Source organism: Sus scrofa, chromosome 15 (assembly GCF_054392235.1).
Source record: "Sus scrofa isolate SSC_HxYL_T2T_F1_AM1 chromosome 15, Sscrofa_HxYL_maternal_Yorkshire_Landrace_v2.0, whole genome shotgun sequence".
NCBI lineage: Eukaryota > Metazoa > Chordata > Mammalia > Artiodactyla > Suidae > Sus > Sus scrofa.
The window spans coordinates 131952852-131979180 of record NC_139397.1 but is presented as its reverse complement, the minus strand read 5'-3'; the positions used below and the strand labels follow the sequence as shown (position 1 = coordinate 131979180).

Below are 26329 nucleotides of genomic sequence, written 5' to 3'. Positions count from 1 at the left end.
CCCAATTTCAGGCCAGGTAGTAATGGTGGTTGGTGTTAAAAGAGAAGATATTTTGCTGGAGGTGTACTTTGCACCACTCATCAATTACACCATGGGAGTGGATGTATTCTCCACCCTTATTTTTCATACCTAGGAAGAACCATCTTATTCTTGCCTTACATGTATTTCCCTCTGCTAATGTTGATCAGGCAATTATCAGCATGCAGGAAATATGGTTGCTTTGGCACCAGGGTTTTTGAAGGACTGAGAGACCATGGGCTAATACTGATATGAAGGAACTGGATTAGATCATTTGAAAGGTTTATTCATTCGACAAACATGTACAGACTACCTACCATGTATCTTGTAGTAGATTGATACTGGGAGCGTTAAGGAAATAGTTTTCAGACAAAGCACAAAATCCTTTCCAGTGACACATTATGAGATCAAGACAGTGTAAAATGGGTGTCAGTAGCTGCGTAGAAAATCCTTTCTCCCAGCTTCCTTATGTAAGGAAATACAGTTGACCTTTGAACAATCTGGACTTGCTCTGCACTGCTCCGCTTACACAAGGGCTTTCTTTTTTTCTTTTGCTTTTTTGTTTTTGTTTTTTGCCTTTTCTACGGCCGCTCCCGTGGCATATGGAGGGGCCCAAGCTGTAGTGGCCGGCCTACGCCATGGCCACAGCAACCGGGGTCCGAGCCACGTCTTTGACCTACGCCACAGCTCACGGAAAAGCTGGATCCCTAACCCACTGAGCAAGGCCAGGGACCAAACCTGCAACCCCAAGGTTCCTAGTCGGATTCGTCAGCCACTGCGCCACGACGGGAACTTCAGGGGTTTCTTAATCAATGAATACAGTCAGTCCTCAGTATTTGCCAGTTCATATTCACATCCGCAGATTCGAAATTTCCATCCACAGTGTTGAATCCGCCGATGCAAAACCGCGCATAGAGTTCGGACTATGAGATTTGAGCATGCGCAGAGTTTAGTGCCAGGGTTTTCTGGATCTAATCCCCTGCCTTTACCTGAGGAACGACTGTAACAGAAAACCGTTGTTTAGCAAATATTTCATTATCCATTCTCTTGACCCCTCGCAATAAGTTATTGTGCGGAAAACATGGACGTTGATAAAGTTGGGTTTGTGGCCGTCAGCCTCCCAAATAGTTCCAGGCCATGCTCACTTTTGTGGGGGTCCCACCTCACACGGTAGCAGGGATGGTCTGTGTGACAGAGACGGAGGCAGAAGTGATGGGATCGTTTCCACCCGGGCCTGCTTTCTCCTCCGTTGGGCGGGAGCTTGGGCGAGGCCAGCCGCCCTGCGGCCCTGCTGCGGGGAGCATCAGGTGGAGAGGCCTGGAGGCGAGAAGGCGGAGGTCAGGGCCTACTCTCTTTTCGGCGGAGCCCGTGGCAGCCATTGCCAGAGCTGGACCCACACATGGTAATAACTGGCTGTTGTTTGAGGCTGCTAAATTTGGGAATAATTTGGTACACAGTCACAGAGCGGAAATGCCCTTCTAGGTTCCAAATGGAGCCGCTCTTGCCCGGGTGCCACGTGAGCCAGTGGGAGTTTAGGTCACTTTCAGGTCTGTCAGTGCCTGGCTTGGCAAGAAACCACACCCACTCCGCCGCTAGGCGCTATCCCTCGCACCCCAAAATGGTTTGATTCTGGGGCCTCAGCCTACTGATATTTTCTTTCTGTTTGTTTGTTTGTTTTGTCTTTTTGTCTTTTCTGGGGCCGCACCAGGGGCATATGGAGGTTCCCAGGCTAGGGATCTAATTGGAGCTGCAGCTGCCGGCCTATGCCAGAGTCGCGGCAAGAGCCAGATCCCAGCTCAGTCTGCGACCTACAGCACGGCTCAGGGCAGTGCCAGATCCTTAACCCGCTGAGCAAGGCCAGGGATGGAACCCGCAACCTCATGGTTCCTAGTCAGATTCGTTAATTCGTTAACCACTGAGGCGCTACGGGGAACTCCCTTTCTGTCTGTTTTGTGGAAGTTCCCTGGGCAGGGATTGAGCCTGCACCTGCACCACAGCAGTGACAAATGCCCGATCCATAACCTGCTGAACCACCAGGGAATTCCCCAGCAAGATGTGTCCTGTTCCTCTTTCTTGTCCTTTATTCTTTGTCCTAGAACAGCTTAATGCCTTTTGCCCCATTCTGCAGTTCTCTGAAAGGAGACTGTCCTCAGTTTCAGGGGAATGTTAAGCAAAGGTGCTTGTATCACCTCAACTGTCTTTTTAAAACAGTTTTTGGCAATGAGGAATGGAACATGAAGCTGACGGCTAACAGCGCACAGGATGAGCCCCAGGCGCCTGCTGTACCCCTTGAGTTCACCGTCCCTGTCATTCCTTCAGGGAGGACTGTGGGTAAGTCACTCCCAAATTTGAGCTCTATCTCTTGAGTGAAGTTCTCTGATACAAACAAGTTTTATTTAAAACACAAACAAACAAACAGGAGTTCCTGTCATGGTTTAACGATGATGAACTCCGCTGTTATCCATGAAGACACGGGTTGGACACCTGGCCTCACTTAGTGGGTTAAGGATCTAGTGTTGCCATGAGATGTGGTGTAGGTTGCAGATGCAGCTGGGATCCCTTGCGTTGCTGTGGTGTAGGCCAGCAGCTGTAAGTCGATTCAACCTCTAGCCTGGGAACTTTGATATGTCACTGATGCAGCCCTAAAAAGCAAAAATAAAAAAACAAACAAATTATATATATATATATATATATATATATATATATATATATCTCAGAAAGTCTCTGGGATCATAGAAGGATTACTGCAGTGGTAATACTGGGAGCCCCCTGGGAGTTCCCTGGTGGTCTAAGTGATTAGGACAGGGCACTTTCACCGTTCTCCTGGGATTCAATCCCTGGATGGGAAACTGAGATCTCACATCAGGCTTTGGCCAAAAGAAAAAAAGAGAGAGAGAGTGCGAGAAAGAGCCTCCCAAAGTAGCAGCCATTGAGGGACTCAGCAAAGTCTCAAGGTGTGTCAACAGCATAAACTGCTGGAGGACTTGGGAAAATAAATTAGGACAAGAAATTCAAACTGTTTTGACCATCAAAATCCAAAATTTAGCAGAAAAGCATTGCTTCTCAACACTTGTTTCCATTCCCCCACACCCCAGGATGCCTCACATAGCTTATACACCCCACCAGTGGCATTTGTATCCAACCACTTGTGGTCAGACACCTTGAAGTTGCCCTGAATTTATTCTTTCTGTCGCAGATACCCCACATCCAGTCTGTAGCCACTGTTGGGTGGACAAATCCTTTTAGAAGCTTATACAATCATCATTCAGCTCTGCTCTAACACTTCCAGTGGCTTCCTCTCTCACTTGGAATAAAGCCAAAGTATTTATCATGAGCCATAGACCCTATGCCATCTGACCTCTCACTTCCCTTCCCCTTCACTATTTTCCTTGTTTGTTCCACCACAACCACAATGGAATCTGCTACTTACTCAACATTCCAGACACGCATCCACTTTTAGGGCTAACTCCCTCACCAACCTCGCATCTTTCCTTGTTGTCAACTTTTCAGAGGCCATCCCTGACTATTCATTCATTCCATGTATGTTTATTGAGCACCTATTCTGTGTCACACAGTATTCTAAAATCTTGGAATACAGTAGTGAATCAAATACACAAAAATTCCTGCCCTCATGGAGTAAGAGGCTGCAGATAATAAGCAATGTGCAAAATAAGGACATAAATTCAGCCTTAAATCTTCTAGAAAAGGGAAGAAAAAGTAGGATTTTTTTAACAGGATCAAAAATGACATGTTTCAGTGATCAAGGCAGCCATCACTAAGAAGATGATATTTAAGAGAAGACTTGAGGAAGGAGTGGGAATTAGCTACTCAGGCATTTTGAAAACCCTTCACATCCTGCCATACTTCCTCTCCTTTCTGACTTTTTTTCACCATTGTAATATACTAGAAACTTTACAAATAAATGAGGTGATTTTATTAACATATCTTCCATAATGAAATAATGGAATAAAATTAGCTTTTGAGAAGCCTCTGAGAGAAGCCTTCCTTATTTGAATGTGTGTAAAATGTTGCTTGAAAAAAATATGATCTTTTAGAGAGGATAGACTGGCAAAAACCAAGTATCAAATAGACTTTAGGGAACCTGCTGCTTTTGATATGAAATCCTGTTGGACTTGGTGTAGGAAATCAATCAATACAAATACCTGATAGTATGTAAGAATGTTTCATGACATTCAAGAAAGGATTCTCCTTTCTCTCTCGAGTTTTGTCACATGGAACAGAAAAAACAATTTCTTCCTTATGTAAAGAGACCAAAGAAGATTGAGTGCTTACATACTGAAAGGGGAGTACATTTTTTTAAAGCCACCAAAAGCCTGTGGCAAAGGAAGAAGGGCTGTAGGGTTTTTATCACTCTTAGAACTAGTTCGATGAAAGGGAATCCACATTCCCTGGATAAGCCAAGTAAGTCAAAGTGAGTTAAATATAAACTGAGGATAGGTCAGCCTCACATAAAGCTCCAATATAACAACTAATGATTAAAGCAAAATTGATTTTTCTACACAACAGAAACCCAAGCTATTACTATTTTGGTGAATGGATTATTAAAACTAAACATTCTGTGAAATTTTATGATCAATATTTTTCTTATCTTTCATTAGTTTTTTTTTAAAAAGTCCTTGGCCAGAGTTAGCTCTAGGTTAGACCTGTTTCTGAGCCCCCACACCATGGTAAAGAATGTTGTCAAACTGAAATTTGGGGTATAAAATTGGAGTTAGTTGGGGGCTGATGGATTTGTGCTGCTTCATCCAGAGTCTTACTAACCAGTAGATCCCTCTTGTAACCAGTAATACAGCATAAGTTTGCAAGACTTGCTTGATCATCTGGGGATCATATCTGAGGCCTTGGTCTCGTTAACATCGTAACTATCACGAGCTAATTGGTCACACACCACAGTAACTTACAGCATGATTATGTACAGTATGCCAGGTATAAAGTCTAAAAGGGTTTTTTTGTCAAGCAGATTTTAGTTTATTTATCACATTTAAAAATGAACAATAAGGGGTGTGGGGAGATGCACTGGGGGTTTGGGATGGAAATGCTATAAAATTTGGTCGTGATGATCGTACAACTATAAATGTAATAGAATTCATTGAGTAATACAAAATGAGCAATAATAAGCAGAATAATATATCATACTTCTAGACATTCCTGAAGGAATGTTTTGTATTCCTTTTGAATCCATACCCCTTTTTTAATAAATATAAATTTGTCATGCTTTTTGCAAATCATTGCTGTCGTCTACATATTCCTATCAGCCAAAATAAATTTATGAAGCATTATTTATTTACTTATATAGCTTTATAAATAAACCTATCTGATATGTCCTTTCTTGTCCTTTCTCTTCTACTCATTTTATCACTAACCAGGCCCAAATTGAAAACATATGTCCTTTGATATGATTTTCTGCAAATGTATGCAGATTTAATACTTTCAAAATATAAATATAATCTGTATATAAGTTGATAGCATGGATCAAACTTTTATTTAGTTAGTAGGCTAAATAAGAATATGTGATATGCATAAGTAAAAAAGTAAATAAAAAGGAATCCTGAAATTAGAATGTTAAATTCTATGTAAATCTGGCTACAGATGTCCCACATGGTAGTAAACCATAACCTTCAGAGTAGCTTCTTTCCAAAACAAAGATCCTTTGCAGCTGATCAATTTCTATACATTAAACATCTAACTTCACAGACTTTAATGAGTAGTGATATTAAAAGATAACAGAATCACCTTTTATCCAAGTTTATAACTTTTCTTAGTACAGGTTGTAAAAATGTAGGTATATGATATGAATAGTAACTGATGAGGATTGGGGGGGCAAGCTTTTACAGTGATTATATAATGTCACAGTACCTTTCCCATGGATCTTCAGAGAATATTTTGGAAATTTTGTTGATCCTACATCAGCTCCTGAGCAATCCTTATAACTTGCCTTTCTTGGCTTTCTGTTCTTCCCCCTAATGTTGTTCTACTTTGGGACACTACTCTTTATTTATTATTATTATTATTATTATTTTTAGGGCTGCAGGTGCGGCGTATGGAAATTTGGAGCTGCAGTTTCTGGCCTAAACCACAGCCATAGTAACTCGGGATCCAAGCCACATCTGTGACCTGTACCACAGCTTGTGGCAACATTGGATCCTTAACACACTGAGTGAGCTGGCATCCTCATGAATAGTAGTCAGGTTCATTTCTGCTGAGCCATGATGGAAACTCCTATTCTTTTTTATTTTATTTATTTGGCCATGCCTGTAGTATGTGGAACCCACACCACAGTTGTGACCTCTACAACAGCTGTGGCAACTCTGGATCCTTAACCCACTGTGCCACATGGGAACCTCCTGATCATTACTCTTTTTTTTTTTTTAAACTTTTTAGGGCTGCACCTGTGGCATATGGAGGTTCCCAGGCTAGGGGTCGAATTGGAGCTACAGCTGCCGGGCTATGCCACAGCAATGCCAGATCCAAGCTGTGTCTGTGACCTACACCACAGCTCATGGCAATGCCAGATCCTTAACCCACTGAGCGACGCCAGGGATCAAACCTACAACCTCATGGTTCCTACTTTGATTCACTTCTGCTGCGCCACCAGCGAACTCCAGATCACTACTCTTTTTGATGCCAATGATATTTATATATTCTGGAAAATAGGCCTCCCATGATTGGAAGCAGAGGGATAGATGAGCAACTGGCTACAGTTCCCTTTTTCACTCCATTCCTTAATTTTATGCCTCGCCACGGCAGGCTATATAGATGTATCTGACTCACCTGTTGTGTTGTGAGGAAGGTGAATTAAGACCCAGAGAAAAATTTGAAACTGTATGCCTCATGTCATTATTCCCATTCCCCAGGAGATAAGCTCCCAAAGGCTCGAACCTTTGTGAAACATTGCCTTTGTGGACACAACTCCCATTCTTTCCTTGATCTCCTGCCCTCAATTCCATGTTTCTCAGGAATTGCTTTCTTCTTCATAACTAAACTGTGTGAACTTCTAATTCCTCCTCAGGAAACCCAATCCCCTATTCACTGGGATGTATCTGATCTTCCTCTACTATGTAATCTCTAGACTAATAATCCACAGCATGACTTGTCTGAATATATGAGTTATTCAAGCTGGAATATCATCCTTGGGAGCTTTATCAGGACAGTCTAAGGTGGGCACTAGACTCCAAGTCAAAGCTTTTCGATTCCCTCTTTCCCACCCCTCCTCCACTAACAAATAGAGATACGCTCTCTCATTGGAAGCTTCCAATTATCAAATCTGATACACAGACACACAGACACACCTGTTTTCCAAGGACAAAGATACTCTTCAGGGAGGAAGAGAAACCTTTAGGTAAATAAAACAATTTGCCAAGGTCCTTGCTCACCTATGTATATATATCCCTTTGTATTTATTATGCCGAGTGGTGCCCTTTATCATAGTTTCCTAGAAACTAAGCCTTTTCCAGGAACTCTTGAGCCATCTGCCCCTTTAATACAGAAGGAACTGAATAAACTTTGAAATGACCACATTGTGAGAGCAGAATGCAACATCTACATTTAGGTGTTTTTAAGCAGAAGGACAATTCATAGAAGATTTGTTTTTCTCATGCCCAAGCATCATCTCTTCTGTTCCCAGGAATCAGCAAGGGAGTTCTAGTTAAACTTACTCTTTTGGCAAGAACATGGTGGAAAGTTTTTAAGCATTATTATGGATTGAACTGTGTCCCCCAGAAATATTTCTTGAGGTCCTAACTCTCAGTACCCGTTTCTGTGAATTTGTTTTAAAAGTGGGTCTTTGTAGATGTAATCAAATTAAGATGAGGAAGGGGCCCTGATCTAATATGACTGGTGTCCTTATAGTAAGAAGAGGAAAAGAGATACAGATTACATATGCAGAGGAAGGATGGCCAGGTGAAGATGGTATGTAGTTGTGCTGCCACAAGCTAACGAGTGCCTAGGAGTAACAAAAGGTGGAAAAGGCGAGGAATGATCCTCCCCAGGAGGCTTCAGAGGGATCACAACCCTGCCAACACCTTTCAGCCTACAGAGATGTGGAAGAATAAATTGCTGTTGTTTCAGACCTCTCAATTTGTGTTACTTTGTGTGGTGGCCCTAGCAAACTAACAGAAGCATCACTGCCATCATCATCATCAGTACCATTAATGACATCTGCTATGTGTTTTCACTGTATCATTTGCTTGACTGATTTATAGGTTCTGGAGTCAGAGTCTCTGGGTTCAAAATTTGGCTCACACTATCAAGGGCAAGTTATGCAATATTACTTATTTCTGCTATTTTCTCAAATCATTCTAATACTGTTAAAAGATAGATATTAATAGCCCCATGTAACAGTAGAGTCTTCTGAAGCATAGAAAAATTCACCACTCATGGAAATGCGGTTAGATATATTTGAAATATTAAAAAAAAATTTATTTTGGAATAATTTAATTTTTTCAAATTTTTTTAAATTAAAAAAAATTTTTTTTATTACTCAAATGAATCTATCACATCTGTTGTTGTATAGTGATCATAACAATCTGATTTCACAGGATTCCATCCCACAGCCCAAGCAGATCCCCCCATCCCCCAAACTGCCTCCTCTGGAGACCATAAGTTTTTCAATGTCTGTGAGTCAGCACCTGTTCTGCAAAGAAGTTCAGTCTGTCCTTTTTTCAGATTCCACATGTCAGTGAAAGCATTTGATGTTGGTGTCTCCTTGTATGGCTGACTTCATTTAGCATGATAGTTTCTAGGTCCATCCATGTTGCTAAAAATGCTGGTATTTCGTTCTTTTTGATGGCTGAGTAATATTCCATTGTGTATATGTATCACATCTTCTGGATCCACTCCTCTGTCGATGGACATTTAGGTTGTTTCCATGTCTTGGCTATTGTAAATAGTGCTGCAATGAACATTGGAGTACATGTGTCTTTGTGAGTCGTGGTTTTCTCTGGATAGATGCCCAGGAGTGGGATTGCTGGATCAAATGGTAATTCTGTTTTTAGTTTTCTGAGGAATCTCCATCCTGTTTTCCATGGTGGTTGCACCAATTTACAGTCCCACCAACAGTGTACTAGAGTTCCTTTTTCGCCACACCCTCTCCAGCACTTATTGTTTGTAGACTTGTGGATGATGGCCATTCTGGCTGGTGTAAGGTGGTACCTCAGAGTGGTTTTGATTTGCATTTCTCTAATAATGAGTGATGGTGAACATGTTTTCATGTATTTCTCGGCCATCTGTATATCTTCTTTGGAGAATTGTCTGTTTAGATCTTCTGCCCATTTTTGGATGGGGTTGTGTGTTTTTTTGGTATGGAGCTGCAGAAGTTGTTTATAAATTTTGGAGATTAATCCCTTGTCAGTCGTTTCACTTGCAAAGATTTTCTCCCATTCTTTGGGTTGTCTTTTTGTGTTGTTTAGGGTTTCCTTTGCTGTGCAGAAACTTTGAAGTTTGAGTAGGTCCCATTTGTTTATTTTTCTTTTTATTGTCAATACTCTGAGAGGTGGATCTTCAAAGACATTGCTGTTGTTTATGTCAGAAAGTGTTTGGCCTATGTTTTCCTCTAGGAGTTTGATAGTGTCTGGTCTTCTATCTAGGTCTTTAATCCATTTGGAGTTTATTTTTGTGTATGGTGTTAGGGAGTGTTCTAATTTCATTCTTTTCCATGTGGCTGTCCAGTTTTCCTAGCACCACTTATTGAACAAGCTGGCCTTTCTCCATTTTATAGTCTTGCTTCCTTTGTCATAGATTAGTTGGCTGTAAGTGCATGGGTTTAATTCTGGGCTTTCTGTCCTTTTCCACTGATCTATATGTCTGTCTTTATGCCAGTACCATGCAGTTTTGACGACTGTTGCTTTGTAGTATAGTCTGAAGTCCGGGAGCCTGATTCCTCCAGCTCCATTTTTCTTTTTCAGGATGTCTTTGGCTGTTCTGGGTCTTTTGTACTTCCAAAAAAACTTTAAAATATTTTGTTCAAGTTTTGTGAAAAATGTCCTTGGCAATTTGATAGGGATTACATTGAATCTGTAGATTGCCTTGGGTAGTATAGTCATTTTGATAATATTAACTCTTCCAATCCAAGAGCATGGTATATCTTTCCATCTATTTGTGTCATCTTTGATTTCTTTCATCAGTGGCTTGTAGTTTTCAGAGTATAGGTCTTTTGTCTCTTTAGGTAGGTTTACTCCTAGGTATTTTATTCTTTGGAATGTGATGGTAAACGGGATTGCTTCCCTAATTTCTCTTTCTGCTTTTTCATTGTTAGTATATAGAAACGCTATCGATTTCTGTGTATTAATTTTGTACCCTGCAACTTTGCCAAATTCATGGATAAGCTCTAACAGTTTTCTGGTAGAGTCTTTAGGATTGTCTAGGTATAGTATCATGTCATCTGCAAATAGTGATAGTTTTACTTCTTCCTTTCCAATTTGGATTCCTTTTATTTCTTTTACTTCTCTGATTGTTGTGGCTAGGACTTCCAGAACTATGTTGAAGAGTAGTGGTGAGAGCAGACATCCTTCTTGTTCCTGATCTCAGCGGGAATTCTTTCAGCTTTCACCATTGAGAATGATGTTCGCTGTGGGTTTGTCATATGTGGCCTTTATCATGTTGAGGTAGGTTCCCGTTATGCCCACTTTCTGAAGGGTTTTTATCAGAAATGGGTGTTGGATTGGAATAATTTCAAATTCATAGAAAATTTACAAGAATAACCCAAAGAACTGTCACATACCCTTCACTCAGACTCCCTAGTTAACTTTTTTTTTCTTTTTACCGCATTTGCCTCATCATTGCCTTTCTGTTTATATAAAATTTATATATTTTATATTTTATTCCCTTGAGAAGTACAGACATGTACCCTATTACCTCTTAATAGTTCAATATGCAATTCCTAACTCTCCCGTCTAATGTAAGTTCAACCATGAAAATCAGGAAATTAGGGTTGATACATTACTATGATAGGTAGTTTTTCTTTAGTGAACATTTTCATCTGAGAATAATATACATACAAGAAAGTGCACAAATGATAGATATAAAACTTGATGAAATTTCACCAATTGAACACACCTGTGTAACTACCAGACACGTTGGGCAATAAATCATTATTAGCACCCAAAACCTCCCCACCTTCTGTCCCTTCCCACTCACTTCCTCCTTCTCCTCTGCCTCCTCCTCTTCCCCAAGGGAAACCCTCATCCTGACTTTTAATCACAGTGGATTAGGTTTGCCTGCTTTTGAACTTTGTATAAATGGAATTACATAGCTGTTCTCTCTCCTTCTCTCTCTCCTGATTTATAAGACTGGTTTCTTTCACTCAGTGTTATTCATGTGAGATTCATTCTTGTGGGTGGGTTTATCTGTAATTCGTTTTTTTTTCTTATTGCTATATAATATTTCCTGGTATGGATACATTCCAGTTTATCCATTCTACTGCTATTGGACATTTGGACATGTGGATTATTCCTAGTGTTTGACTGTTAACATTTTTGTTCATGTGTTTTGGTGCATATATGGGTACATTTCTGTTGATTTATTTCTAGGAGTGGGCTGGTTAGGTCATAGGGTATGCATAAATTCACTTTGAGTACATACTGAGAAAGAGTTTGTCAAAGTGATTGTACACTCTTCAGCAGTGTATGAGAGTTGCAGTTGCTTCATATCCTTACTAACCCTTGGTGTTATCATTATTTTTAATTCTATCCCCTCTAATAGGTGTATGGTTGTATCTCATTGTGGTTTTAATTTGAATTTCCTCGATGACTGATGAAGCCAAGGACCTTTTCATATATTTACAAACTATTTGAATAACCGCTTTTGGGATGTACCTGGGGAGTGCTAGACTTTTAATTTTTCCTACCTGATCTCATAGTTCATTTTTTAAGTAGTTATTTTAAATTTTTTAATATATCATGATATAAAGTTTTAGTTGGTCAGTATGAACTAAGTACTCTGATAACAACAATGCTATTAAATGCACCAACCTCAGTTGTATTATCTGTTTATCACTGTACACATAGCAAGTTACTCCAAAACTTAGTGCTGTCAGACAACAACAAATGTTTATTACATCACGAATTCTCTATAGGTCAAGAATTTGGGGTCATCCATTTTAAGTTAGATGTTCTGGCTCAAAGTCTCTCATAAGATTACAGTCAGGATGTCAGGCAAGAAGTTGCCTGGTGTGTCCAAGGATTAAGGATCTGATGTTGCTACTGCTATGGCTTGCGTGGCTGCATGGCTGCATGTTTAATCCTTGGCCCCAGAACTTCTGCATGCCGCAAGTGCGGCCAAAAGTAAAAGGATGTCCAGGACAGCTTGATAGGAGCTGGAGGACTGCTTCAAGATATCTCACTGATAAGTCTGAGTTGATGCTGACTGGTGGCAAGAGGCTTCAGCTGCTTACAGTATGGACTTCTCCATAGGGAAGATTAAGTGTCGTCACTTAATTGTTAGTGATTAGCTTCCACCAGATGGAGTGATTCCGGTGCTTCCATGAGAGAGCAAGGTGGAAGCTGCAGTGTATTTGACGACCTGGCCTTGGAAGTCACACTCAACTGTTTCCATAGTATCCTGTTGGGTACCCATGTTAGCCTTATCAATGTGACTGTACAAGGGTCATCTTTGAGGTTGGCTGCCACAGTTGTTCTTATAAACTCAGTTGCCCAAGCTCTTTTTAAAATGTAAATGGAGAAAAAAAATACTTGCTTAATGCATGTGTATTCTTATGACAAACATAATGAATAGACTTATGGATAACTAACTTCTATTTCTTACAAGTGTTTCAGATATTCATGGGAGTAAATGGGTTTAGATATTTTTTATAGCTCTTTTTACTATTTTTCTCTCATTTTTGACAACTTATGGAGTAAACAGTATATATGTTTGTATATATGAATGTATTTTACAATGAACTCAGCATCTGTAGAGAAGATCAGCAATTAGCTGCTACTTCTCTAGATTAGCTGTGGGGTAGGGATGAACAAAGGGAAGAAGGGAAGGTTAAGACAGATGCTGTGCCTGGGCAGACCAGAGCTATTGCCCATCAAAGGTTTTATTTCTTGGAAGATATGTGCTAAGTGTTATATGCCTATCTGCATACCTACTTACCTACCCCTGTATCTATCTACCATCTGTTTTTAACATCTTTTACTGAATGTGGCAGTCATCTTTCCATTTTTAACACGTATCTAAGGAATGTATGAATAACTCTAAGTGAAGCAGGTATTCACAAATGTTTTTGTTCTTTTGGTATTTAAATCCATTAACTTTTCCATGTTATCTTAATAGTTTGCTTTCAGTAATCTGGTATATATGACAAAGTCCAGTCATTGACCAGTTGTTTCTCTCCATTGTACTTAAAGCTGAAAAGTACTCTTTAAAATACACTTTTCTGTTTTTAGTCTTCTCGGCATTTGACTAGTCTAAACTGAATAAAAAAAACTAAACCAAAGCTGTATGACCTAAGATAATCCATCACAGCATCAAAATAATTAACATTTATTGAGAAAAGCCAGGCACTGTTCTTAGCTCTTTTATATGCATCATCTTGTTTACTATTGCAACCCTATAAAGTAGCTTATATTATTATCCTAATTTTTTATAAATGAGAAAAATTGCTGTTTAGAGAGATTAAGTAACTTGACTAAGGTCACGTAGCTAATAAATGGCAGGCCAGCTAGGAATTGAACCAAGTCTGACTTTAAAACTGTCTTCTTAACCTCTATAAAAAATTAAGTGCCCAAAAATAGGAGAATGCTCATGTGCATTAAAACTTCCATACAATGTAATATTATGAAGTCACTGGAAATTGTGTGCTCAAATAATTTTGCTGAATTTGGGAAATATCTTTTAATAGCAAACAGAAGAACAAGATGCACACTGATATGTTATTCCTATTATTATCTCAGCTCTATGGAAAATTAGTTATGTGTGAGTATTCATCAAAAAGAAGGGCAGTAGTATATACAGCATTAATAATGTTTATCTCTAAATGAGATAAGACTATGGATGCTTTTTGCTTTCTTATTATGCATTTCTATAATGAACATTATTACTTTTATAATCAGGAGAAGGTAATAAAAATCTTCAGTACTTAGAATATGAAAGAGAAAATGTATAAAGACTTGGTTTTTATGGTTAAAGAAATGAGTCCATTTAATAACTGCTGGATCCATTTAAAGGTGCAACCATTCAATTTGAGATCTATTTTTGTTGTGTATGGCTATCAGATGTTCAGACACAATGTAATATTCTCCTGCATGCTGTATTCTCTTTTTCTTTCTGCCTTATGTTGAAGATAAAGCTGAAAGTGTGTGTTTTTCATTGGGAAGCTGGCATTTGAATGAGACTGTTGCTTTTTTCAGCTTAAGGAAGATAAAAGGAGTTATCAAGTAATGTTTTCTTTCACCTAAGGATGTTGGTCCCACTCCAACAATTGGAATTGATTGAACTCCAGTGCTTGCAAATTTAAAAGCCTAACACAGGGGATCTGCTCACTCTGAATTTTACAAATCAATGGATAAGCTCAAAACAAAAACCCATTACAGAGCACCTTAATGTTTATCTGTTTGGCAAGATAAACATTTGTAAACAAGCATTTTCAACTCTGAGCTTCAATAATAACACTATGAGATCTGTATTGGATGTTTAAAATTTGCATAGAACTGTAAAGATAGGACAAAGCCAAAGGAGAAAATTGCTTTTTAAAAAATTGTCTTCTGATCCATAGTCTCAATTAAATTGTTTCTTCTTTATCTAGACTAGAATAATTTCTCTTGACTTTTGATAGCATTCTTATTGTCTATGGAATGTAACATCACATGAAACAAGTGTGCCTTTGGTATTTGATTAAATAATATTGCTTCATGGAAGCCTATAAACCATTGAACCAGGCAAAAGAAATGATATTATATAGACATATCTGAAAAGCACGATGATTGCTAATTTAACCTTGAAGTTGTGAAATCTAAATCTCGACATTTAATTTGGACTTCATGTTTATGTACTGAGATTAACCAAACTGGAGGAAAATTTTTAAAAAGACCTTATCAATGTGGTATGAGTCATTTTACATAAAAAGATTCATTATTAGATTTCCATCAACAGACCTAAGGGTCTTAACATCTAGATCAGTGCTTTACAAATTGTCTTTGGAGCAGATGATGAGCCAGATCCCCTGGCCTCCGCCAATTTGTTGCTAACCAATACTTTTATAAAATACAGTAATATTGCTGTACTAGAACAATGGAAAAGTGAAAATAAAGACATACAAAATAGAAACACTTTTTAAATTATTAGTTTCAACAGACATAGAATTATCATCAGATTTTTCCAAAAGTTTTAAAACTTTACTCTCAATTTCTATACTTACCTTGCCATGAACTAATAACAAATAATTCTTGGATCTGCAGCAGTGTGCTGACAACCCTTTAGCTCTTCTATAGATTCCCTTGCTCTTTCTCAGCCCCATATTGCTGCTTGGCTTGAGCTGGGAATCAGATTAGGAAGTGGGATGAGGCTGACTTCATTATCCTCACCTCTACCTCCCCTTGAGAAAGCCTGAAGACTATAATTATCTCTATGTGGTGTCAGGATCTATCACTCTAGTGTCCTGATGTTATCCCTGTATTTATAAACACCGAGGCAGGTGTTCCCAAGGTTCTCTGCCTGTAGTTTCATGTGATCGCTCCAACTAGTAAACGGGCCAATGTCAGGGAATCTCCAAAACAGCATACCCAGATGAACCAGGGAAAAATATTAGAGTGTTTTATATCTATATGGAGGAAATAGTTAATAGTATCTGCAGTGTATATGACAATTGTGGCCACAGCAATGAAGTTTTTAAAAATTGTTAGAACCCAGTGTAATTGCTGACACTGAATTCCTTGCTGTGGCTCATATAAATAACTTAATCTAATTCATTTAATTTTCTCCAGGTTCAAAACAGTGAGTTTTCAGGTCAGCTCAGGCTTTAGAATTCATTCAGCATTTCAACACCCCCTGCTCTGGTTGATTCTAACACCCGAGGGAGTGGATGTAGTGTACACCCCAAGTCTTCAGGGGCGGGGTAGGGTCCTCTTGCTGGTCTTTTTTTTTTTTTTTTTTACCAGAGGTAAGTGACATTGTCTTCTCTGCTGTTCTCAGCATGGTGAGCATAGAAGTTTAAGAGATGGGAAACTGGCATTTCTGCTTCTCTTGAATCATTCATTGGCCTGAGGATCTCCCAGATGCAACTGCATCCTGCATCATACTAGGTCTAAGTACATCTCTCTGTTGGGCAGGAACTTCTCTTAGCTGACACCTAGATTCTTTTTTTTTTTTTTCTTTTCTTTTTGTAACGTCTGCCCTTCATACAGGAGACTGTTGGAAACTTCAACATCAGGTTGTTGGTCTTTGAAGACTGGCCTTGATCCCTCAGCTCTTTTTCTGCTATGAACCCTATCTTTGTAAAGCCAAGAAATAGGAAACCTATCCAGTGAAGTTGTAGCCACTAGGAGATGTAGCCAGGGGCAGGAATATATGGGTTTAGATGCTGGGGAAAGAATGACGGATGGGGGAAGAGAGAGCCCTGCTACCCAGGTCACTTGGGCCCCAGGCCAGAGTCTGGTTGTGCTCATGGCTCTTTTCCCAAAGTAGAAATGATTTTCATCAGATCATCTAGCTAGGAAACTTGCAAGAATCCATGAAAACCACATCTGATGAAGATAATCTATGGTGTTTAGATATCAGGCTGTTGGGTATCTGTGTGAGAGGTAGTCTGTGGGCTTCCTGAAGTGCTGATAGCATTGATTCTTGATCAGGATGTTGATTATACAGTTGTGTTCATTTTTAAAAATTTTGAATCTTGTAATTTTACTGAGCTGTATACTAATGATATGTACACTTTTTTGTACTTATGCTATACTTTCAATAAAATTTATTATTATTTTTCTTTTTATAGGGCCGCACCCATGGCATCTGGAAGTTTCTAGGCTAGAGATTGAATCAGAGATGCAGCTGCCAGTCTATGCCAGAGCCATAGCAACTCAGGATCTGAGCTGAGTCTGTGACGTACACCACAGCTCATAGCAACTCCAGATCCTTAACCCACTAAGCGAGGCCAGGGATTGAACCTGTATCCTCATGGATACTAGTCAGGTTCATTACTGCTGAGCCACATTCGGAACTACAAAATTGTACTCCTTTTCATTTATAAATGTTGGCATTGACAGGTGACATAAAGCTATGACTATGTAAAAGGTGTATTCATTTTCTGAGTATTTATTTACATTAATGTTATTGAATTCAATCTGAAAATGTCTACAGGTTGTCAGCATTTTTGAGTCACATGTTTGGAATTTAATATGGTTCACTTCTTCATTTGTGACAGGGACACACTTTTGCAATATCTGCTTATGTCTCCTGAAATCTGTATTTCGTTCTCTAAAGACTTGGATCTTGGCATTTGTCAAGTGATGTATTCTAGAAGAGCACTTCTTATTTTTCTAATTTTTATTTATTTATTTTTTTGGTCTTTTTGTCTTTTTAGGGCTGCACCTGCAGCATATGGAAGTTCCCAGGCTAGGGGTCTAATTGGACCTGTAGCTGCCGGCCTATACCAGAGCCACAGCAACGCGGGATCCAAGCCGTGTCTGCAACCTACACCACAGCTCACGGCAATGCTGGATCCTTAACCCATTGATCAAGGCCAGGGATCGAAACTGCAACCTCATGATTACTAGTCGGATTCGTTTCTACTGTGCTGCGACAGGAACTCCCCTAGAAGAGCAGTTCTTAAAATGTGGCTCAGGGATCCCTGAGACTCTTTTAGAGGGTTTACAAAGTCAAAATTCTTTTCATGATTATACTAACATGCTACTTGTTTTTCCCCTCTCTCTCACAAGTGGAGTTGCCAGTAGTACCTCCATGGCATGGGATGACATCCTCATTCTGATGACTACCGCAGCTTGTACTTATGCATTCTCTTGTATATTATTTGTAATCCCACTCTTAATTTTGCCTGTGATAAATATGGATAGATGTAGCCCCCATAAAACTATGGTTATTCAGGATCATCAATAATAAAGAGTGTGAAAGAGTCTGAGGTCAAAAAGTTTGGAAAATGCCACTCTGGAAGAATAATGCAGTTAATTCTGTTTATGGTGAAACACAGACAATTTGGCCATAAGAACCTTAGGACATTTTTTCCTTTTTGTTACTCAGTGTCCAATATGCCAAGTAGTTGGGTAGTGTCCCGGCAAGGAAACAAATTCTCTTGTGGAGGTTCCGGAGGAAAACCTAGCCTTGACAACACCTTGATTTTAGAACCTCTGACCTCCAGAATTATAGGGTAATGAATGTGTTGTTTTAAGCCATGAAACTTGTGGTAATTTGTTACAGTCTCTATAGGAAACTAATACAGACTTGTTTCAGGGGAAGCTCATTTGTTGAATATCTCCTGTGTGCCAGGCTCTGAGCAAGATCACATAGCCAGGGATTAGAAAATTAAGGTTCAAATTCAGGCTTATCCACATTCAGAGACTAAGCTGTTCCACTAACCTAGGTTTTCCACCCCACATCAAAGGGTATACTTTGGTAGGATTGGTACTGGAAAACCGTCGAGTTCTCTATGAATGATTTTAGAAGTCCATTGTAAGATCCATGGTGCCATGTATCGTTAACATGGTCAAGGTCCTGATGCCACATTGATCTTGCACTTTTATTTGGCTGTTAACAATCTATTTGATGTATATAGTGCCATGAGTAACTTTATTGCTGCTCATTATCTTCCAGTTGGGAGTGATTTTCCTCCACGTGACTTCCATTTATTCCTAACTAGGAATTAAATCTCAAACTAACTGCAGCATGTTCAGTTACCTCTGAAAGTGTGAGTGTTGAATGTCAGGCTCTTTCTCATGAGAAGAAAATTCTAGAATGAATTCTCATTCAACATAGGTAAGATAAGATTATTTGCTTTATTTTTTTTAAAAAAATTGATGGTGAAATATGTTGATTTTTCTAGTCTAAAGCTGAATATTTACCTATCATACTGGTATTTACTACCAGCTTATCTGTAGGAATATTTTAAAAATAGGATTGGTTTTAAAATAAATCATTTAGGATGGATGGAACTTGCTTAAGGAGTTAGCTTAACTGTAAACACGGTGAAGAGAAAAAAGCTCAAAATACAAATATTCAGAAGTATAGTTTAGGTGCCTCAGAAATATCATGTATTGGAGAAGCCACATTGATGGGTCCATGTCTTAAGATGGTGGTAGCGTACAGGATTTCTCTATTTTTATTTTGCCTTAATCTTTGCTTTTTTCTCCACTCCATTCCAAACTGTTCCAAGAGTATATGTCATTCATTCATTTCTGAGTTGTTATTTGGGGAGAACTCAAGATCACCAAATCCCTAAACAGCGACCTCTTGTGACCATAGCTACTTCTACTATTTTCCCCATGAGAAATACATGCACAGAGGATGAGGCTAAGCCCATGAGTACTATTCAGGTTTGGTGCCAACATCCTATGTGGGATTCCTAGATCTGAGGAATTATGCTGGACTACATTGGGCTAGAAGCATTCCTATGTGTCTTCTGTTAAAGGCCTGACTAGAAGAAGTTCCTTCAGATCTCGCTTTAGTGAGGTAAAAAAAAAAAAAAAAAAAAAAAAAAAAAAAAGGATAAGCCCAAAGAAAAAATGATTTTCCCCAGTAGGACTTAGAGTGAAGTGGTCTGATGCTCTACCTTAGGCTAGGCCTTCTTCTTATAAGACAGAAGTGGAGTTTGGGTGGGTAGAAGGAGGAGGAGGCGACAGTTGAATGAGTTAATTAGTTTAGGTGGAAAGCCGGGCCTACTTCTCTTTCTAGAGCAGTAGCTGACGGGAAAAAAAGTCATTTTATGTATGTATTTATTTATTTTATTTTTAGTGCCGCACCTGCAGCAGATGGAAGTTGCTGGGCTAGGGGTCGAATTGGAGCTGCAGCTGCCAGCCTATGCCACGCCACAGCAATATCACATCTGAGCCACATCTGCAACCTACACTGCAGCTCATGGCAAAGGCTGATCATCAACCCACTAAGCGAGGCCAGGGATCGAATCCACATCCTCATGGATACTAGGTAGCTTTTTAACCCGCTAAGCCCCAACGGGAACTCCAGGAAAGTCATTTTAATCAGACAAGTGAGAAAGGACAGGACCTCTGAGAAACCAAATCCAGCTGGAGAGCATTGCCAGAGTAGCATAAGGTTTTGTGTCCTTGCCTTACAATAGCACTGGAACTTCTTTCCCCTGCCCCAACATCATGACCTAACAAAGATCCTTAGAAATTCAGGGTGGAGAGCAGGGAAGACTGGACCCTTGATCTGACCCCAGAGGCCAACGATGTATATTATCTAATAGATGGTTAATGCCTGGTCAAGATTTACCTTCTCGGGTCCATCAGCTCTATCAGTGGAGAGATAAACCAGGAGCTGATGCTCGTCCCTACCAGCCTTCCACAGTGCTGTGCTGCCTCATTCCTCCAGCATTCCATCTAAATCAAGGGAGGCGTAGGATCTTGCTGGTTTGCATTTTGATGAGGTTTATCTGATTGCAGCCTCTGAATGCTCTGGGATGCTCTGTGGCAGTGCAACTACAAGCATGAATCAATTAAGCAGCTATTAGGTTCACACTTTTAGGCAATGGCATACTTGGCTTCACACTGACTTTGTTATATATGAAATCCCCAAAGAGAATAATACCTTATCTAAATTTCATTATATTTTTCAATAGAGTGAATATAGATCAATAATAAATTTTGTTCCAATATAACATTAGTTTCATAAGAATTTTTCCCATTTCCTCTTTTTCTATCAAGAAATCAAATTACAATTATAAAAATAAACTATGTGCTTTACTTCTGTGAAGAGAACAATTGTTTCTGTTTTAATATTAATATTTTAATTTATGTTTTAAAATAATTGTGGGTGATTTTATACAATGTGGAATTAAATGTTTCTCAGAAAGTGAACTTACATTTGGATATTTTGAAAATTAATCTTTTATACATGACAATGAAATTAGATTATATTAAATAATTTTACTTTTTAAATGTAACTTTTTAAAAATTGAGAACTACATCAAATATATAGACAATGAAAAATAAAATTAGGGAAATCCTTATCTTTTTATTTACTAACAAACTTCATTAAAATAATATGTTATATATACTTGAATAGTTTCAAAGAAATTATATAACTGTGGCTGCCTTTGTTTTTCTCCATTGCATGACCCTCTCTTGCTTTGAGAGGTAACCACTATCATGAAATCAAAGCTCATTATTCCATATTTTGTATTTTTACTGTGTATACGTAGAAATGACGTACTATACTATAATTGATCATTAACTCTCTCCAACTTTATTTTTTTTATGTTTTTGCTTTGTTTTTAGGTCGAACTGCAGCTCCAGTTAGACCCCTAGCCTGTAGCATGTGGATGTTCCCAGGCTGGGTGTCAAATTGAAGCTGCAGTTACTGGCCTGCACCCCAGCCACAGCAACACAGAATCTAAGCCCCATCTGTGACCTACACCACAGCTCATGGCAATGCCGGATGCTTAACCCACTGAGTGAGGCCAGGGATCGGACCCACATCCTCATGGATACTAGGCGGGTTCTTAACCCACTGAGCCACAATGGGAACTCCCTCCAACTTGATTTTAAACTCAACATTTTAGATAGGATTTTAAACCTAGGGATCAGGGTAGGTGTATAGAATTAGATAAACCTCAAGAGGTTAAACTGAAATGCAAAATCTTTAGGTGCTACTGACCTCCTCAAATTTTAAGTGCATGCACGTTTTTTATAAGAGTTGGGTCCATAGCTTTCACAAAATTATCCACTCCATCTTTGACCTCCTAAATTTTTCTTCAAAATTTGAGATTCCATCAGTGTACAAATGCTTTTTTCTAACTGATGTATGACTAATTTATTTTGTTCTATAAGTTCTATTCTGGTGCAGCATTTTCAAAAATGGATGACTCTCTTGATAAGCTTTTTGAAGGCGTGGAATGATTTAACAAAACTGCAGATACCATACTGGCCGGTAGAGGGCACTAGCACAACTAAAAACGGAGAAGGCGTCTTTTTGGAGTAAAGAACTAACAAATGCCAGAGGAGTCGCTTGTAAGATCCTCACATATTTATTTATCTCTATTTACAGATTTCTACATTGAGCTTCTAATATGATCTAAAACTTCATGTTTAAGCTATTTTATTGTTATCAGTATCATAAAACAAATTTAAAGCAGGCCTGAAGGGGGGATTTTAAATAAATAAAGAATACCACAGCTAGATTCTGGCTACTTATCTAGTCATTGCTGAATGTTTGAAATTCAGCTGGTCAGTTAATTGATATCTTTATTAATAAAATAACATGATTTAGGAATTTACATAATACAAAAAACAGCCTCTTCATTTAAGACTTTACTAGAAATACTTTGTCATCATTTATGCCCCCTTCCTACACAGTCACTCTTTGAGAACATTCCACATTCTTTTTTTTGCTAATTAAGAAGCCTGTGAGCATTTTACATCCTGACGGCTCTTCTGGGACTCTGACAGAAAGCAGTTATTTCACCAGAGACCCTTCCTGCCCAGCTTGCTCTTCTTTGTCTCTACTGAAGAGTTAAGGTAGGCAGGGGTCAATTTTCCTTCTCCTAAATGAGAACTACTCAGGGATTTTTATGTTCTTACTATCAGTTGTCAATTAAGAGTCAAGAAAATCTAATCTCAGCAGGTATTTTGACATCAGAACATTAAAATAACTCATGTTTGTTTTTAAAGAATTTACAAAGAGTGTTTGCCTACAAGCCTGACAATAATTTCTTGAGATAAGAAAGTAAAATATGGTTTTCCCCATTTTGTGGATTAGGAAGTTAATGCTCCCAAAGTATCCCAGGCTGTGGATGATTCTCTTGTGGGGGGGGGGATTATATTGTTTATTGTGACTTTTTTATCCCCATATTCAGTTTGTCTGCATCATGATTTCCCCCTCTCAAATGTTTAAATCGTGTGCAATTTTTTTTTTTTCTCGTTTTTTGGCCACCCTGCAGCATATGGAGTTCCTGGGCCAGGGATCACAGCCGAGTTGCAGTTGCAACCTACACTGCAGCTGCGACAGTGCTGGGTCCTTAACCCACAGGGATTGAGGCTGCATCCCAGTGCTTCTAAGATGCTGCTGATCCCCTTGTGCCATAGAGGGAACTCCTTCATACACAATTTTGACTTATAAAAAATGCTAGAGGGTATAAACTTTTAGCCAAGTCATAAATCTTTCATTACTGTGGACTCTTCTTGGCCTTGGTTGCCCCTTATTACCCCTTGGTTAATAAGTACAAGAATAGTTTTCTCAGAGTTCCCCTCATGGCATATCAGAAACAAATCTGACTAGGAACCATGTGGTTTCGGGTTCGATCACTGGCCTCGCTCAGTGGGTTAGGATCTGGTATTGCTGTGAACTGTGGTGTAGGTCACAGATGCGGCTTGGATCCTGCATTGCTGTGAACTGTGGTGTAGGCCAGCAGCTGTAGCTCCAATTTGACCCCTAGCCTGGGAACCTCCACATGCCCTGAGTGTGGCCCTAAAAAAAAAAAAAAAAAAAAAAAAAAGGCATCTAACTGACTAGAAATCAGTAAATCTCCAGAGAAACCTACCCACGGCATATGGAGCTTCCCACTAGAGGTGGAATCCGAGCTACAGCTGCTGGCCTATGCCACATCCACAGCAACTCAGGATCTGAGCCTTGTCTTCGACCTAGACCACAGCTCATGGCAACGCTGGATCCTTAACCCACTGAGTGAGGCCAGGGATCGAACTGGTGTCCTCATAGATGCCAGTCAGGTTTGTTAACAATTGAGCCAAGACAGGAACTCCTAGGTGTCTTTTTTACTCATATATCTATTCCTTTCCTTAGTTATTTTGAATATATTTCTTTGTGTGGAGGCTTTTTTAGAAAATGTTATTTAACCCACCTTATTTACTTTGTTCTGCATTTCCCCCTAGTTCCTAAATCTGTTTTTAGCTATTATTTTGATATAGTCTCAGAATTATCTAGTGAGTCTGTAGCTACTTATTAATTAATTCATTTAATCAGTTGAATAAAACAAAGATCTCCATCCAAATATATTAACTTACATTCTAGAAGGTAAGCAATAAAGATAACAAACAAGTTACATCATGTTAGACATGTTACATCATATGTTAGAAGGTGCTTAGTGCTGTAGAAAAATGACAAATGTGGCAAAATAAGCATGGAGTCAGGAGTGGAGGTTGCATTTTTAAGTAGGTAGCCCTTCCTGAGAAGGAGATTAGTGAGCTAGCCCTCTGAACATCTAGAAGAAGATAGAATAGCAAAAACAAACAAACAAAAATACAAGGCCCTCAGGTTGAAGAGCCTGGCTTGTTAAGGGTCGTAAGGGGATAGACCAGCATGACTGGTAGAGTAAGTGGAGGGCAGATATGAAGGGAGGTGGTCAGACAGGTGCCATGTGGGGCAGCCCATGGTAAGACTGTGGGCTGCTGTAAGCACTTTTAGTAAAGTGGGTGATCACAGGAGAGTGTAGTGTCTTAGTGAAGAAGGAAGTGCAGCTGCCCACTGAGCTCCCTTCTTGACCCTGCAGCTCTCATGCATTTTCCCACCCAGTAGAAGGACATGATCAGAGCAAATATTTTAACAGGATCTCTCCACTGTCTTGGGGAGAACAGACTGTATGTGTGAGTGTGGGGAAAGGTTAAGTGTAAAGAAGACACATGTGTCTAGGAGTTCCTGTCGTGGCTCAGCAGTTAATGAACCCGACTAGGATGCACAAGGATGTGGGTTTGATCCCTGGCCTTGCTCAGTGGGTTAAGGATCCAGCATTGCCATGGGCTGTGGCGTAGGTCGAAGATCCTGAGTTGCTGTGGCTTTGGCTGCAGCTCTGATTGGACCCCTAGCTTGGGAACCCCCATATGCCATGGGTGCAGTCCTAAAAAGACCAAAAAAAAAAAAAAAAAAAAAGAAGAAGAAGAAAAGGAAGACAATAAGTTTGTAATTATAGTAATCTAGATCAAAGGCACTAGTGTGCTGGTGGTGGAGGGGTGAGAAGTGGTCTGCTTTGGATATGCTTTCACGGTAGAGCCAGACCAATTTCCTGATGACTGAACATTAATGTGAGAGAAAGAGAAGGTAAGAATGGTTTCCAAGTTTGTGCCTGAGTAAATGGAAAGTTGGAGTTGCCATCAACTTAAAGGGTGGGTTGAGGAGGGTCGATAGGGGTTCAGATCTGAATGTGTTCACTACAACTAGGAATGAAGTGAAGTTGATTAGCTGGTGAGATGTGGGAGCTCAGAGTTCAGGAGAGGTCTGGCCTGGACCAAGTCTAAGAGCCATCAGTGTTGAAGGCATGGAGCTGGATGTCACAGGGCAAAGAAGGGCACTGAGAACTCTTTCCTGGAAGCTCCAGTATTGAGAGGACAAGCTGAAGAGGAGGAACCAGCAAAGGAGACAGAAGAAGGCTGAGCAGGACAAGCAGGAGAGTATAGTGTCCTGGTGAAGAAGGAAGTGCAGCTGCCCACTGAGCTCCCTTCTCGACCCTGCAGCTCTCATGCATTTTCCCACCCAGAAGAATTATCAAGTGGCTTTGGAGCATGGAAATTTTCCTCTGAAGGAAAACAGAGGCAGTGATAATTTATCTTATTCCTGGTGTGTTTTTTTTTCCCCCATCAGTTACCCATTTGCTTTATTTTTTTTAAATTTTAGTGTCAATTAAATTTTATTATCTAAGAATAAAATGCAATAAATGAAAACTTTAAATCACCATGTCTTCTGAGATAGTAACTCCACATTTTATACAATTTTTTACTTCTTATGCATATGTTATTTATTTCAATTATTTCAGTCTCTCTCAGATTAGAAGAGTTTGTATTATCCCATTTCATAGGTGCAAAAGACTGATGCTTAGAAACTACTTACTATAGTATACTAGATTTTCATAAAGCAGAAAACTTTTTTTTTCTTTTTCTTTTTCAGCTGCCCCTGTGGCATATAGAAGTTTCCAGGCCAGAGTTCAAATTTGAGCCCCAGCTGTGACCTCTGCCACAGCCATGGCAATGCTGAATCCATAACCTGCTGTGTTATGTATAGCAGGAACTCCAAAGCATAAACTTTTAAAATGTGCATCTGTGACTAAAACTTGAAGCATAACATGTCTACAATAGGAATATCTTTTTTATCTAACTTTCTCTCACAAGGGTACTTTATAAAGACATATATTAAAGAGTATTTATTCCTAACATTCAAGAAGAACCTT

At 39.3% G+C, this 26329-nt stretch overlaps 1 protein-coding gene across 1 annotated transcript in view; it reads left to right on the top strand.

Annotated features, from left to right (window-relative positions):
- The first annotated feature begins 927 nt into the window (after positions 1-927).
- ABCA12 (ATP binding cassette subfamily A member 12) overlaps positions 928-26329 on the top strand; it is a 353621-nt gene continuing 328219 nt past the window's right edge. Inside the window, exons 1-2 of the mRNA XM_084999025.1 lie at positions 928-1420; positions 2230-2349. The gene's annotated coding sequence lies outside the window, so the exon portion shown is untranslated. The remainder of the gene's footprint in view (positions 1421-2229; positions 2350-26329) is intronic.